This window comes from Anser anser (genome assembly GCF_964211835.1).
Source record: "Anser anser genome assembly, chromosome: 5".
Lineage (NCBI taxonomy): Eukaryota > Metazoa > Chordata > Aves > Anseriformes > Anatidae > Anser > Anser anser.
This window is the reverse complement of record NC_139725.1, coordinates 17263634-17280295: the sequence shown is the minus strand read 5'-3', so window position 1 is coordinate 17280295 and position 16662 is coordinate 17263634. Positions and strand designations below refer to the sequence as shown.

General features: G+C 43.6%; 1 protein-coding gene across 5 annotated transcripts in view; it reads left to right on the top strand.

Annotated features, from left to right (window-relative positions):
• Positions 1 to 16662, top strand: part of LDLRAD3 (low density lipoprotein receptor class A domain containing 3) — a 121447-nt gene that overhangs the window by 19086 nt on the left and 85699 nt on the right. Inside the window, exon 1 of one of the 5 annotated variants that reach the window (XM_083837389.1) lies at positions 9037 to 10251. The exons of the other annotated variants lie outside the window; for them this stretch is intronic. The gene's annotated coding sequence lies outside the window, so the exon portion shown is untranslated. Of the gene's footprint in view, positions 1 to 9036; positions 10252 to 16662 lie in introns of those variants that run through there. 5 annotated transcript variants of the gene reach the window in all.

The following is a 16662-nucleotide window of genomic DNA, read 5'->3' as shown; positions in this document are numbered from 1 at the left end:
GAGAGCGGCTATCGACCTGAGGAGTTGGGGGCTCCCTGAGATTTTTCAGGATGCTGATCTTGGGGCTGGGGATCCGACAACCTTCCATGACCTAACAATGATAAGAAACATGCCTTATCGGGGACTTGGCACGTTATGAAACAGAGTCTACAGCTTTGCTCGTTTGGGTAGCCGGGAAGACACAATACAGACGCTGAGATCGAGATCCGCTCAGGCTGGCAGAATGCAAACGGCGCTTGGCAAATCCTGGAGTCTGGAAGAACTGTACTTACGGCTTAATCAGTTTTAAAAGACTATGTCATTAAACTAATTAGGCATAATTCAAAATTGGCTAACAGAAGCAACAGCAGTGTGTTTGTGTTGATTGCAGTCTATTCAAACTCAAAATAGGCTTCTTTTTTTTTTCTTTTAAGACAACCTTTTGAAAGGTGGAAAGAAGGTGGAGAGGGCCCAAAAAAATCCACGTGGCTGATGTTAGTTATGTGTCTTAATGAAGTGCTGGCTGAATTTCAAGTGCAGGATTGTGACCAAAATAAAAGCCTCTCTGGAATAACAGGTAGAATTGTATTAAAGCAAAAACAAAAACATGTTGAACTTTTAAATGAATAGAGCACTCACTTTACCATGTAACTGAGGTCTTGCATGTTAAACCTGCCCTTTATTTAATCAGGTCCTGTTGGAATTCTAATTTACGTTCTCTAAGAAATTTTTGTTTGCTGGCCCCTTCTGAAAAGGTCAGATCTGCCTCCACTTGTTTGGCATTTTCAATCTTGTGGATGTACCGGCTTTGGATGTCAGCAAGCATGAAAGTGAGAGAAAAAGGATGCCCTGTAATTTTTCAGGCTCTGAGCTCAAAACCAAACCACAAGTCCATTTGTCCATCTACAGTCAGTCTGAGGACTCCACTGCTGATCTGCGAGCAGTGCGTGAGCTTCAGGAACCAATTCCTTTTTGCTTCTTGAAGAAAGAACCACCAGGTGCAAAGAACAAATCGGGAGTGTGCTTCTGGCCAAAGATCTGTGTGACTAACAGAGTAACAAAAGACGAAAATGACATTGCGGGTAGACTTTCTAGTGTTATTTATAAACTTTATAAACTCACAAATTGGCAGTACCAGTTAAACCCTAAAAATCTTCTGTGAGGGGTGTTAGCTTCTGAATTGCAAGTTTGAGGTAGAGTGATGTTGTCAGCTCCTTTTTTCCCGTAAGGATTGCTGACAGCATCACATTTTGGCTTTTTAGAAGCATTTTTCAGTTGCAACCTTTATCTTCCAAAAGAGAGTCCAGAACAGTTGCAGTGACCTTATTTCATACTTGAATTACGTGTCCATTAAGGATAAGAGCACAATTTTTCTTCCTCCTTCCAATTTTCATAAAATGTAGAAACAAAATATTTTATAGTATACTTTCCTCTTTGCACTGCAGCTTCATGTGATCTTTTGAAATGCCTGTCCTTTGCAACAGCTAAGATACTAGTAGATATTTCGTGGAGAACTCCTGAGTCAGAGTTCCTGGATGTTTGCTCTCCTGAGGTAAGGTATTACCGGCATTTGTCTCTTAGTTACGTGAACAGGGACCACCCAGATTTAGGGGTGTACTTGATGACATTGGTTTGCACAGCTATACCTGGTCATCAGGCTCACCTTTTATACAAGCTAGGAAGTTCCTGCTGTTCTTGCACAGACTATCCATAGTAGAGACAGCAACTTTCAAGCTTTCAAAGTTAAGGACTCTCTACTTACTAATGACTGCTACATGAGGTAGAGTTCAGATTCTAATCGGATTGGGTGTCCTTAAAATTTCTAATGGGATCCTTGAAAATCTGCCAAGGGACTATATAGGCTTTCTGATGAATTGTTTTAATGGAGCTCTGGCTTGCTATTTGGTTAACAGTCTTCAGCGTAGCCTCAGGCTGCTTACTTTCCAATTTTCTTGTGTTATCTGGAGATAAATGTCCACCTTATTGGAGCTTAATAGCCAATTAGCTGAGTGAAATAAAATCTGAAAATACAAAAAGCAGTCCTGATCACTGGCAGGATATTCTTGCCCTAACCAAGGCTGAGTCTGGAACTGCTTGCCTAGTGACTGCCGCTGCTCCTTGGAAGTGGTCTCAAGAGGAAGCTGTGTTCAGCCTGTAAAGCATGGTTTAGCGGATTTTTTCCCTGCAGTGCTTCTGCTTCATTTGTTTGCTCATCAACAGTTGCAGAATTAGACTGCCCACCTCGGTGAGCAGACTTTCCCATTTAAGAAGCAATCAATGTGACTTCCTCTGGGTCTGTATAGAGCCCGAAGAGACCTGCATAAGGCCTGTCAGATCCTGTTAAAATTAAACCTGCGTGACTTAGGCTTCTGAAATATGTGGTGATTATTTCTGTTTTGGGCAGGAAGCACGTCTGGTAGGAGATAAGTCAAAGGGAAAGTGCCTTTTGGGAAGCAGAGCCCTCTTTCCACCTTTTCAAACACCCAGCTCGTTGTACCAGCAAGGGCCAGATTTGCAGACTCGAGCATTTCAAGCGACCGTATTCCTGTAAGAAACTGAACTTGGCACAGTTTTAGGAAGTATTCCAGTGTTGGTTCAGATTGGAAGGACTGTGTTGGCCTGTTCTGGAAAAAAATGTGCTATTGAAATGCTGTAGTGAATATTTTGGTTAGAGAGCGCCTGGAGTGAGAGCAAGCTCAGCTGTCAAAATTAAACCCTCGGTGTAAGCAGCTATAGGACGAGCTAGTCATTGCATGTTTCCAGGGCGAAATTGTTTTGGAGAAGGTGAAACATACAGATTCCTAGTCTGTTTTTAAACAAGCTTCCCAGGTTGTTCCTTTCTCCTCCAAAGCACGCCCAGCATTAAACACAAGTGAATGTAGGTATGTACGCGTGCAACAGAAAACCAAAAATTAACACCATAGCAGGGGTTCTTATCGAGCCCCAGTGAGCGCAAATAAAAGAAGGCAGTTAGCTTCTGGATGTAAAATGACTTGAATTTACTAGATTCAGGGGCTCACTTACCTCTAGAGTCACTGTGCAAGCAGTCTTGTTGGTAGTTGGGCAGGCGGGGGCTCGGGGAGGTGAGGTTGGTGTGTTACAGGGGGGTGCTTGTTTCTGAATCACAATCCCTGAACTGGGTTTTAGCTGCATACCTGCTCAAGGATTTCTGCATACGACTTCGCTTGTTTACTACCGAGGAATAAATTATTCAAGATATGGCTGTGGGCTTTTGATATTGATACGTTGTGCTTTTTTTATGATGCTCCTTCACAAGCAGTTTACTTATTTGGAAAGCTGCTGATCAGTATATGTCTTCAGGTACCCATCTCCTTAGCGTCTGAGTAGCATGGAAACATAAATTATGGATGCCTGCAGCATTCCCATGGGATAGGAGAGCATTAGTAATCATTAACAGATAAAGAAAGCTGAAGCCAAGGAAAGCACAGTAATATGATCACACGAGGCATCTGTGGTGGGGCTGAACCCTGTCTCCAGTCTTCTCAAATTCCACCCAGAAAGCTGCCCTTTCCTGAAAGGGATCCTGTTGGCGAGGCTGGGCTGTGCCGCAAGTCCTGACATTAATCCTCCTCCTCCTGGAGCTCACATCGCTGGCATTCCTGCCGGGGAGCGGATTAGGAGGCGGCACACTCGCGTTACACCAGCGCTTGTTTAACGCGGGTCAGATGAGATGCGGCTGCCGGCGTGAGGGGCTGAATCCGTGCCTGGCCCAGCTTCGTGCTGCTTTTCAGGGTGAGGCTCCAGGAGTGAGAGGCTGAAATAAGTGAGCATAGACAGTATGTGGGGCTGTCAGCTCCACAGGTTGGATAACACAGTGTGAGGTGAATGTCCATGCCATCCCCTGCCTGTTTGGTTTTAATGGTACAACTAAATAATGGCATCAGTGGAAGGATCAGGTGTGAGGTGTGGTGAGAGAGGCCTGAGTTCTCTTTCCTACATTACTTTTATGCACTAACAATGGAAACGGGCCTGTGTGGCATTACTGGCAGCCTCGAGTGGCTGGCAAGAGTGTTTTGAATCCAAGACTCAATTCCTTGTCTTTCTACTGGGCTTGTAGTTGAATTTATTTGCATTAGCAAAAAAAAAAAAAAAGAAGCTCATTTGCAGGCATGCTCTGCACAGGCTTGAAGTTTCTTGAAATAGTAGGGCTTCAAGACCACCTTTGCTTCCTCAGGGCAAATCCTGCCACTGAACATATGTTGTAGATCACATTTTAAAAGTGTTTTTTTCCCTGCCTTCCCTTTCTGCTGCCTTTTCCTTTGAACAACAGTCTTCTCTTTCCTCTGAAAAAGTGGTAGGTTGCAGTAGTTACTGAAATTACTCAATTTTGTACACGAAGCACTCACAGTGCCTCTCTGAAGTGCGAATTTTTTACAAATGGGTAGAGCGGGACACAAATCAGGGTGTTGTGTGATCATGTACAAACAGAGCTGAGATAACATCCCGGAGATAACGGTGATCCTTGGCAGGCGTAACGTGACGCGAGGCGGATTGCTTGCTGTCTGCCTCCTCGTGCCTTGCTTCAGATGGCGGTGCCACTTACCCACCTCAGTCGCTTTGGTTTCATAAACGCTGGTAAGTGCTCAGTTCCTCAAAGTGAGTGGTATCAATAATTCATTACCACTTAATTGCTGGAGCTGGTTTCTGATTGATTTGGTAAGTAGGACGCGAGGAAATGGAAGCGTCCCCTGTCAGCTTGACTCCACTGCTTTGGCAGATGCTTCACAGGGGAGTTGTCCACGTGCCTTCTCATTCTTCTTCCCTGGATGCTTTGCCCCAGGGCCACAATAAAGCTGGGGAGCTTGCAAAAAGGATGAGGCAAACGGCATCAAATGGAGTCGGGGATGTTTTTGAATCTGTAGCATCCCTGAAGGGCTGGGCTGCAGGCAGGCTGGAGTCGAGGGCTCAGACCTGCACACATGGCACACGCTGTCACTGCGAGTCACCTCAGTTTCTCTCGCTTGTTCATATACAGAGGCTCCTCCTGGACTGATGAGTATTCTTCCTGCTGGTGCTCAAAGTGCTTAAAGCTCTACCACTTGGTCCGATGCCGTTGTCGATAAGTGTGGCTGAGAAGGCTGTTTCAGTTGTCACTTTAATAGCCCTGCTTTGAATCATGTGGGCTATTTCTGATGGTTTTCCATCAAAGTAGGAATTTATCATTTTGGGGTAGATGTCAGCTGTAGTTGTTTTTTGCCCTATTTTTGTGAGGATTGCATTTCAGATCCCCCCCATCAGACACAGGCTGGGAATTAGGCAGGTTCTCCTTCCTAGCCGTCAGCGTTTCCCAGCCGTGAAAGGGCAAGTGCCTCCAGTCTCCAGCGTGGAGAAGGGCAGGTTTCTCTTCTGGCAGCAGTTTGGATGCTGGAGAGGGGAACTTTAAAATAGATGTCCAGGAAAATATGTGGTGCTTGTTTTTGTTAGCATAGGGTAGGCTCTGTACCGTGTAGGGTATGGAATAAAATAAAAATGAGGAAGCGGTGCGGTGTGACAGTCTTACATGCTTAGAAATGAGAGGTGGGAAAGGACTTCTGGTTTATCTGAGAAGTTTATTCCCTAGTCCTGCTGTAAGCTTTTTTTTCTTTTCCCGGTTCATTGTCCTGTCCAAAGGTAAGCAGGTACAACAGGACTTGAATCACATTATCTTCTGATCACTTTTAGTTCAGGGCGTTGTCTTTATCGTAGAGAATCCTAACTACTTAGCACCTGGGTAGGATTCAGCCATGTGAATCCTTCCCAAAGGCTGTGCTACGGCCTAATAAATAGCACAGTCTCCAGAGCATGTGTTTTATCTGAGTCTGGTTTGCCCAGGAGGCCCTGGAAGGGAATGTATTGCTTTTTTTTTTTTTTTATGAACTTACATAGATTCCAAACAGATTTAGCTCTATCTGAAACACATATCGAGAATTATTTTATTATTATTTTGTACGTTTTTGGGGCTGCGTGTCCAGATTCTTCTGCTCTTCAAATGAGCCTACATGAATGTATTTCAGTGGGTTAACTCCCTGTTTATCGACAACCTGATTCTCAGAAATGAGTCTTTTTGTTTTCAGGTGTTCTGGTGTCTTTAAACTTCATTGAAATGACAGGGCTGGAAAGAACATCAGCATCACTAAGCTGCTTTGTGGGATTTCCTAAAGATTACTTCATTTCTTCAATTTCCAGTCAGCAAGTTTTCTTTAAAAAATGTTGGCTTCTAAAACCATATTTCAAAAGATGAAATTTCATTGAAACGGAAAGAAGTTAATCATTTTAGCCAGCTGTAATTTGTTCTCTTCACACAGTGTCACTCTTACCTCTCTTCAGAGGAAGAAGAGAATAATTGGACATAAAAGGTGCTGCTGCTTCTTGTGAAGCTGTTGTTAAAACTTGGAGTTTGACTTGAATTTGGTGTGGCTGGGATGTTGCAAGCAGGCATGCGCCTGCGCGGTGTGTTCCTAAAGCTATGTTTTTTAAAAACTCACGGAAAGATTTATTGCGGACTTCACTAGGCAGCGAATTGAGAAGGGAGGAAAATAGTAATTTTAAAGCCTGAGTACCAATGGCTTAAGCCTCCGTTTTTCACAAGCAGAATGCTTGTCTCTGTGCTCCTTTTCTCCAGTGTGACTCTGATGGCTTCAAAGGGGCAACTGCAGCGTAGGACCGGTGCAACGGGAGGAGGCATCCTGAGGTGGGCTGGTGGACGGGGAGCAGTGGCTGGGTTTCTGCATGCTGACGTACCGGAGGGGTTGTGGTGTCACCCCGCTCCAGCAGACACTGAACGACGTGGCGATCTGCTACGTCTGGGCCTGATGAGAAACGTCACTCCAGGTACAGGAGCCTGTTGTGTCAGCGTGGCCTGGCCCTTCCTGAAACACGTTGGTTGCAGGGTTATCTGAAACGTACTGAGAAATACTCCATGGGCACTCAGATAGCGACAGTGGAAAGGAAGAAAGAACGTTTATCATCAGCTTGAGGACGTTCATGTTTGGGATAATGTTGTGTTGCAGACGTTGAGGTGCCCCTTCTTTAGGCTCACGTGCAGAATTAGCTTGTGTTGTTCAGTGGTGATAACACGTTGGTTAGGTTTGTTCTTGCGGTCATTAGTTGTCATGTAGTCAGTACTCAGAGTATTCCTTTTAAATTTGCCTCTCTGGAAATCTGGAGGAAATAAAGCCGTAATGTAAAGAGCTAGCGGATAATTTAAGTGTTGCTGGCTAAGCTGTCTCATCTGCTTCATATAAAGAAGCACATGAATATGGCATAGGGCACTTACAGCCTGTGACTTCTTTACCAAGAAAGAAGTTGTTTGATGCTAGGGTCCTGGACAAGTTTTAGCATTGCATTACGTTTTCTCTATCTTAGTTTTCCCTTTATATTTTTCAGCTAGTCCACAGGATATAGAAAGGAAAGATTTATGCACGTCCATGTTATAGACTGAATTGTGTTTGAATATGTGAAAATTAATTGCATAGGAGGCTAGGCAGATGGGAAAGACCCGTAATAATCACCTTGCCTTTTCTTTTCTTTTTGAGTGGTATGCATTTAAGTAAAACGAATTCAGTTTATTAATAGACCTTCACATGTTAGCCCTTTCTTGAAGGGACTAACCCGTGAACAAAAGAGAAGCCCTGTTGCTTAAGCAGAAAGCAAAGAGTAGAAGAGCAGTGCTTCAGTATAATGGACAACCGTGCAGTTAATTTTTCCTGCAGATACTGCAGTTACATGGCCATTAGCGGTTACATTATTAATGAGGCACTGCTGAAGGAAGCTACTTTTGACTCTCTCCTCTGTGTGCCAGTCGCCAGGGTGGTAGGAGCCCCTTCCAGCCGAAGTGGTGCGAGGTGCAGACAGGCTTTCCTCCACACTCGAAGAGGAGAACGGGGTGAGTTGTCGGTGTCTTTCATAAACCTCAGCACTTCTAGTTCTTGAATTTTCTTCCACATTACCATAACCAAGGAGCATCCTCTTCCATGCAGGCCAGCAAAGGCCTGTCGGGAAGGAGCAGGCTGGGTCTCTGGGCGCAGAGCAACCGCCCTGCTGTGCAGCACGGGGCCGCAGGTTGTCCAGCCAGGTCGCTGTCTCCTGGCTGTGCTTGTCCCGTGCCCTGGGCAGTGTCGTGTGTTGTCTTCCACTAACGTCACGGTTGGAGTAGCCATCCTGTTGAATTGCTGTGGCAGTGTGTCACACAGCATTAGTGTTTCTGAGGACAATAAGGAAAGGAATGTTTAACAGGAGAGTGTCCCTTCTTGGAAGCATCTTAAAGGACAGTGACATTTTTTTTTTTTCCACATAAGATTAAAAAAGATCCCTAATTCGTGGTCGGTATGATCTAAATGCAGGATTCCTCATCTCAACCAAATATTTTTGACTTTGTAATGTTGACTTCTGTGCTTAAGTACTGATCTCCATACACTTTGTGTCACTAGCACGTTACAGAAGTAGAAGTGAAAGGTAAGTTTAGGAAAGATTGTCTAATTGTGCTAAATGAAAGCCCCCTCCTACTTCCTTTGTGGGAGGAAAATTGCTGGTGCTTAAGTCTGCTCTTTTTCGCTTTTTCCTATTTGCCTTGCATCTTGCCTGAAGTATTGGATCTCTTCCTTAAGCTTTTAACTAATTTTCAGAAGTCACAGCAGGGTCTACTACCTCAGAGAGCTTTGCACCCTACCCGTGAGGCTGGTTTCTGTGATCCTAATGAAGCAGATTCAGAGAAGAGAGAAAACATCAGTATCGATGGACCTAGTTTACCAAGCTTTTTTTTTTTTTTCTTGTCTTGAGAAAAAATGAGTTCTTGTGACAGCAGCGATGCTCGGATGTGATGGCTCTCAGAAATGCAGAGGCACGAGACCGCTTTGCCTTGTCGTTGCTGCTGCCCACCTGTGTCAAGTGGGATGTGAGAGGCTTGCTGGCGGTCTGTGTTTTTTTGGCGGTGGCTGTCAGTCTAGCACGATTACCTGCAGAGTGCCCTTAAACCATCCATTATGTACAGTTCTCATTGTCTTCTGAATTCCTTGTAATGTGTTGTAATGTGTGGGAAGGACAGGAAGGAAAGTGTAAGTGGTAGCAGAGAGCCTTAGTCAGAGCTAGCCAGTTACTGGTTTGAACACGGTTGTTACAAAGAAAATATGCTCAGGTTCTCCTTTATCGCAGAGTTGTCTCTTCCTTCTTGCCTCATCTTTCCCAGATTTGATAGCTGCTTTGCAGAAATCTTGGCATTGCTCGGCACAAGCAATTCTCTGCTCATTGACCTAAAAGAAATTACTGTTGAAACTCAGCAATGCACAAGCCGTGCTGCCTTTGTCATTATGCAGTAAATACAGTGGTTTTTCTTGTTATTATTTCTAACCAGAGGTAGGAGAAAAAATAAACAAGCTTTCCTGAAATGTGATATACCTTTCTTTTAATTCTGATTAATCAAATAACATTGTCTACCAGTAAAATAAACACAACGTGTGAGACCCACCCAGTTAAATTTACACCCTGCAATTTTCAGACGTTCATTGCCACTAAATGGCTAGAGTGACTGGAGCCAAACACACCTGCTTTGCAATTATATCTGCTGGGTTGGTATTTATGGCAATGCCCAGCTAAGCCAATGAGATGCAGAATTAAAAATTAACCCCTAATGGCAACATGCTGAAACTGCTTCTTCATTAGCGTATTCATCAAGGCATTCGGGAACCCTTTTTATGGTCCATCTCAGGAGCTACCGCAAGTGATAACACCTGCTTTCCTAGAACCTTGAGAGAAGATTGGGAAATCTGTAAACTTAGTGGATCCCAAGTCTCAGTTCGCTTTTGTCTGAAACTAAGCATATCCTGTTATGGAACCAAGTAGATAGGCATTTTGAGAACAAAAACTTTAATATTGAATATTTAGAAGCCATGTCTTCTGCCAAGGTATCTTGAGTTCCCTATAATATTATTGACTTTTGATTTGTTGAAAGTTTTTGCAAAATTCATGAGTCTGTTCTCTCCAGGCCCCACCTGAAACTGCAGGCAGTTCCACAGCTCGTCAGTTTGCTTCACAGCTCCTGGCGTTTGCCAATTTGGTGTTGTGTGTCAGGACATGCCTTTGCCACAGCTTCATTGGAAAGTACTCCTTGCAGCCTGCATGAATACGACAGATGCCAGGGGGAAGGTGGAGCTTTTGGGGATCGTTTAACCAGCAAAATGATGCATGAAGTTACAGCAAGGTTTGAGAGATTCCCTGTGTTTTGCTTTGGCGCGTTTAAGAATACCTGATGCAAAAAATGTTGAGTGAAGTCTTAAGGTGAGAATGGTTTTGTAGTTAACCCGAAACTTGATAATTTGTGTTAACTCACTGTCTGTCCCATTCTTGGTCCATCCTACTAAAACACATCCAGGTTTGGAAGCTGCGAGGGGTTGAAGTGAGGCACCCAAAATATATGGATAATTCTTCCTTAGCTGGAGCGTACTATGAGACTTTTCTTCAGGATTTTTTGTCTAATAGGCACCTTGAGTGTGGTAGCATAACTTTCTTTTCTTTTCTTACTATTTTTTTCTGAGGCAAGGATTAGTATTTAAGAAGCAGGTACTACTTTTCTTTATTGGATACTGTTCAGAGGATTTTAAGAAATAAAGCAAATGGAGTTGGCAGGAATCAGAAGAAAAGTGGAAAAAGAAGAAAGCTGTTACATCACATAGACTAAATTCTGAACTGTTTCTTCTGTGGCTCCAGAGACTTGGGCCAGAGCTCTGCCACAGTTGCCTCCAGCTCTCTAGGGGGAGCGTTCAATTTTCTCATGCATGCATTGAAAGTTTTTATGCTTTATTCTAAATCTTTTCTGCTCATCTTTGTCCCAGTATTCTTCACTCCTCTCTGTAGCGTTAAACGTAGCAACTGTTGAAAGAGCCAAAATCCATAACTGCATGTATTGCAGACAAACCGGAGTTTACTGCAAGCTTGAAAGCATTTTGTAATATATGGTGTGCATGGATGGTGTCTTGCTGTGGCAGTATTTGCTGGGAAGAATCGGTCACAACTGCCTCACAAAAAGATGGCACACCCACGCTGCCCACCCCACATTAACATCCCCTCTGCCTGGAGGCACTGCACGGGCTCCACTGTAATGGAGAAACATAATTCCTCTCAGCTTCTGGTACAGTGAATAAGTGAAATAGATAAGGTGAAACTAAACTCATGTGAAAGGAATGAGCCTCTCACTTCAATATAATCCCTGCTGTCTATCTTCCTAACAGCATGTTTGCCATTGACAAAATGCAAATGCCATTTATTTTTCTGTTATTGATTTGCTTATAGAAAGCAGCAGAAATCTAATCCATGAAGCAAATTCTGAGTCGCTTTATCTTCTGTATATATTTTTATTATAACTGCATAGAGCACATCAAAGAACTCTGAACGGGAGAAAATCACATTTTAGATAGGTGGTTGTAAAAACTGTTATTTTTCACTTGAAGTGATTATTTTCTAGGTCTCTGGTAGTGATTATGGGAAATTCCCAACTTCAACTAAATAACCAGTTGTATACATCTGTCATTCCCATGTCTCATCTTATTCTCCCATTTAACTTGCTCTGAGGCTTGCTTAGTGGAGGACACATGACCAGAGCTACCAGTAAGAGGCAAATGTGCACCACCTTTTATAAAAGAAACCTCTCAAGTCTAAAGTAAAAGCTAAGTCTCTTTGGATAGACCTGGGACATGATGTTTGAAGAGACTTGTGCCTTATGATATCTTGCTGATGAATCAAACCAGTATGTGAGCAGCAATCTCTAAAATATCACTGTGAGAACGATGCGGAAGTCCTAGATGGTCTGAAGGGTGCTGGTGTTGGCTGCGCCATGGCTTGTCACATTTTCAGTACAGGGTGACTGAAAATTAGCTGTTGATAACCCAACCTGGTGATCCTCTGAAGTCAAGGCTCTATTATTGCTTGTTACTTCAGAATTAGTTTTTGGAAAGGTGCTTCTGTCCGTTTCTGTGTTATCATTGCACTGGAGAGGAACAGTTTGCCTTTCTCCTTGAAGCTTCAAGGATATTCTCAGTTCCCTTTGCACCGTGTTTTGTCACCCAGGTCATGTGGCATTTCCAGGTTCACGTTTGGCCTCTTTTTGGTCTAACTCTTCTCTCTGTTGGATTTACATTCCTGTTTGAAGAGGTTTACCTCTATTTCCAGCTGATGCTTCTTTCCAGGACCAGCATTGCCCTGTCTCCACAGGTAGTGTGCTGCCACTGGCACATAGTACGGTCGCTCTGCTCTTCTTAAACTGTTGCCTTTCCTCAGCTCTGATTGCCTTCTGCTAACTGGTCCTCTAACTTTAGCAGTTGGTTCAATGTATTGTTTGGAAAAACATTCTTGTTCCTCTTCCAGACTTTTTTAGCAGCCTCAGGAGAGAGGTTTCTGGTCTCCTTGTTTTCTGTTCGTAGGCCAAGACTTCAAAGCAAGAGCCGAGTTGCCTTCCTGGGGCAGGGAAGTCTGCGGATCTCTCTCTCTGTGCTTAGATTAAAATCTTGGTTATCTGTCATCAATCTCCTCACACTTGGAAATTAGCTCCGTGCTGTTGAGTGAGAGGCTATGGGCTTTTTCTTTCTTGTTAAGGACGTTGTTGCTGTTTTGTTTTGTCGCCCTGGCCTCCTTCCTGGCCTGTCTGGGACAAGGCCTCTGCAGAGCCTCCTTCACTGCTGGGCCCTGAGGTGTGCCCTTCTCTTGCTGGCCCGCAGCCACAGTGCTCCCCTTGTTCCCGCTGCCACTTACTGTCCCTTGCAGTTGTGCTTCACTGACATGCGGTCAAGTCCTAAGTGAATAAATTATAGGAGAATATTATCAGAAATTCATGGTTTTGTTTGCTCTCCCACCTCTTGATTCACTTCATGCTTACACCGAGTTCGCGTTCAGAGCCCTGCGCGGTCCCCTCTCAGCATACCTGTCATCCTGGGTAAGATATCAGCGTGGGATACCAGCCTCCTCCACCTACGTGCTTACTGGGACACAGCACAGCTCGTCTGCTTCTGGCACGTGGCTTTCTTCCTTGCTGGGGAAGAGATTTTGATACGCAGCTGCCAAAACGATTATTGCTCTTGAAAACTTCTCGCTGCTTAAAGAAGAAATTGTAGCACGGTTCTTAAGGACAAGCAAATTTATTAGACTGAGTGATGTCTTTGGGGTTGAAAAATGCAGAACTAAGAACTAAAGGCTTTTGTGATAACTTCATTCAGGCTTGCTGCCACCTGTATAGGAGTTTGCGGAACAGGATATCAAGAGGGAAGACGAGTTTATAGCCAGGGAATGGGGAAAGACAGGGGCTACTGAGCTCTGATTCAGATCAGCTTAAGCTGTTGAGAAGATGTACCTTTAGCTAGCTAATCACAGCTGTGTACAAGAAGCAGCTACGGTAGGTTTGCCATCATGCTTCTGCCACTGACCAGTATCATTCTGTAATGTCATCCTTTGCCGTATTTGGAGCCTAAGGTCTCTGGAGGTGCGCAAGTTGTTTTGTTCTCCTTGGTGGGAGAAACATTCTTCTGCTTACTAGTCATCAGTTTCTCTGAGCCATTTACAATGTGTAGTTCATACTTAAATTGCATTCACTTGCAGAGGTTGATTCTGTGTGTGGATCTGTGTACGATGCTCTGGGAGAAAGGAGCGCAGAAATAATAAACATTTTTATGAGTGCCGAGTGACTATTTGATGGAGAAGGGGCAAAATGATATCTCCCTAGCATCCTTCTAATGGAGCAGATCAGCATTCTCCTTTGTTACTGCTTTTCGTTTCCTTTCCTCTCCTATGTTCATCTCTTATTGTAAATTCAGGCACTGTTGCTGTCGTATGCAGGGGTGTAGAGAGGGCTAGTACTACCAGTATGAGCTACCAGTGCTGAACTTCTACAGTGCTTTTTATGCCTGTAAATTACAGCACACTGCAACCATTCGATGTAGTGAAATGCTCCTAGAGCATCTGTAATAAGAGTTGTTTTGTTTGTTTTCTTTACTGTCCTTTACACTGTAACTGGCAAAGGTTCACAGTTAACTGTTCCCCCTCCTTGCGATTACTTCTCATAGGAGCATTGTTTAAGTTACCGTTACATGGCACAACAGCACAGATTGAGCTAGCACTTGAAAGTGGGGAAATAAACTAATACTGAAATAAGTTGTTTTCTCCAGACAGAATGGCCGTAGGATTTTTCTTACGTCTGGTGTAAGCCAGACCTAACAGAGTCTGTTCAGCTAGTAAGGCCGGACGTCCTAGAGTTTGCTAATAATCATCTGTGAAAGTCCCTAAGTACAGGTAATTCAATACATGTTTTTAAGCAAGAAAATGTGGTTAACAGCAGCCTTTTATGACCTGTTGCATCTGTGTAGTGCAAAAAAACCCAACAACCAACCTTGTAGAAGTAAGTTTCAAACAGCAATTAAAAACCTTTGATCTTTGAATATAGTAGTTCAGACTTTGTGACTGGGAAACTTAAACCCAATTGTTCTAGGTAGGTGTGTTGTTTTTTTAAATTTTATTTCTATTGACAATGCAATATTGTGTGAGGGAATTTAAACTTAGCCCCTTCCAATTGTTAGGAAAACAAAGCAAAAAAGATCTTAGCCCCTGTTGTTAAATGGAATTTCCATTCGTCAGGTTTGTTGTTACAGGCTATTTCTTTACATTTGGCTAATTTTGGTCATTGAGTTCACTTTTTCTCTGGATATGCAGACCTGCTAAAGCGGTGTTTGAAAAATGTTTCTTTACCTACTTGTCTCAAAAGCATGTACCCAAACTACACTGATGGGATTCCTACAGGCTTTGCAGCCCTTCATCAAAATTCCAGATATAATTTCCCTTCGAGCTTTGTTCTTCTTTTTTCTTCCCATCATTTAATTGAACAATGTATTTTATTATTTTCTTAATCTTAGTGTTCACTTTGTACGAGATTTACTGTCCCGCTCTGACAGCTGTCCCTACCGGTTTACACAAGCTTATGATTTACACTCGGTGATGCTGTCGGAAGCGTCCTGCTGCCAAGGAAAACGTAAAACAAAGAGGGCTGTGTTTGCTGGGAGAACAAGTAGCTTGAACCTAGACATAACAGCAGAAAGTGACTATATACAGATCTGTATGTAGCAGTTTGGTTTCATCACACATGAATATTTAAAGGATTGATTTATGGGTGACTGATCAGGCCCTGCACTGCGAGAGCATTTTAAAATTTTATGTTCTGTTGTGTTTTGCAGACAGAATGTAGTTGTCTCAGTGGTCTGTGAAATAAAGGCAAGCGTGTGTTTAATTTCTTAGGGAAGGAAGATCCTTGAATAAACTAAGACTCAGTGGTAGTATTCTTCCCGCCTCTAAGATGTTTATCTGTTGATGGGAGACTTTCTTTTCTCCCCTCCCTATCAGTAGGCCAGGCAAGATTAGTCCTCTGACTTCCTGCTCTTGAAGAAAGGAGAAAAGAATCGGCCTGGAAATCTTATCACGAGGTGGACCATGAGTACATTTCTCTTACCATATCTTATCAGCAGAGCAAGCAGTGAGATGAGACTGGTGGAGGGAGTTTCCACATGAAGAGTTGCTGTAGATAAAAGAATGTAAAGGCTGCCCCGACCGTGAGTGGTGTCGGTCCGCCCAGAAGGGTGGCCGCAGCCTCTGCGGTAGGTCGGCCCCGCAGCGAGAGCTGGTGTTGGGGCGTGCAGCGCTTCTGCCGCTTCAGGAAGTGTTTCCAGCATCTCTGCTCTAAGGGAGCTGGCGTTAGGGCTGTGGAAATCACGTGTGCTGTACCTTCCCAAAGGGTGGTGGCTGGAAACTTGAGCATGAGGTCTGCTAAACTGAGATTTTCTGTAATAGTATGGGGGGAGGTTGATGTAAAGATTTGATCAGACCAGTTGTTTGGAACATAAACAAGAGCGGGATTACTCACTTCATACACTCGCTTTATGTCTGTGCCCTATAAGAGTAATTTAGGCTGTGGTTTCATGATGACTAGTACCAGATGAGCAGATAGCGCAGGCTTGCTTCAGACAGTCTATCTGTTCTGTTAGATAACACACAGCAGTGTTGGCTCTGGGAGGACAGATGATGCTGTAGTGATCACAAAGTTTACCAAGGCATACTTACCCCTCTGCCCCCCTTATAAAATCCAAGCCTTTAAGGCATAACTGGCAGAACAGTCTCACAGGTTCTTTACTGTGTCAAGCTCTCGTGGTATTTTATTCATGTGACAGTAGTTATGGTAAAACTTGATTTACTGTCTCTTCAAACCATGGTCTGAATCCATCTGAGAGGAAGGTAACACACCTAGCTGTGTCATGAAGGCGTTGCAAAAGCTGCAATGACTTCAGGCAGCCTGGCAGCGTAGCTGTATAATTATGACAAAGTACGTGCAGGTGCCTTTCTTCAAAGGTAGAGAGGCAGAGCAAAAGAAGATAAAATACCCTTCTGAGATGCTAGAAACAATTAACTTTTCTGTCCTGTGTAGGTGCCTGTGGTTCTTAGTGTGATCCGTGAGGTGGCTTACTGTTGTGCTTTGTCACAAGGTAGCTGGAACGTAGTGATGGGAGTATTATATATGCGGTTCGTGGAGAAGTTAGATTCTTTCCTATATGTGATTTGTTAAGAAAAGCAAAATATGAAGTGTGCCGAAAGGGTATAAAATCAATAGGATTAGCTTCGCTTCTGACTTGTTTGAATGTAGAAATTGTCTTTACCTTTTGGTCC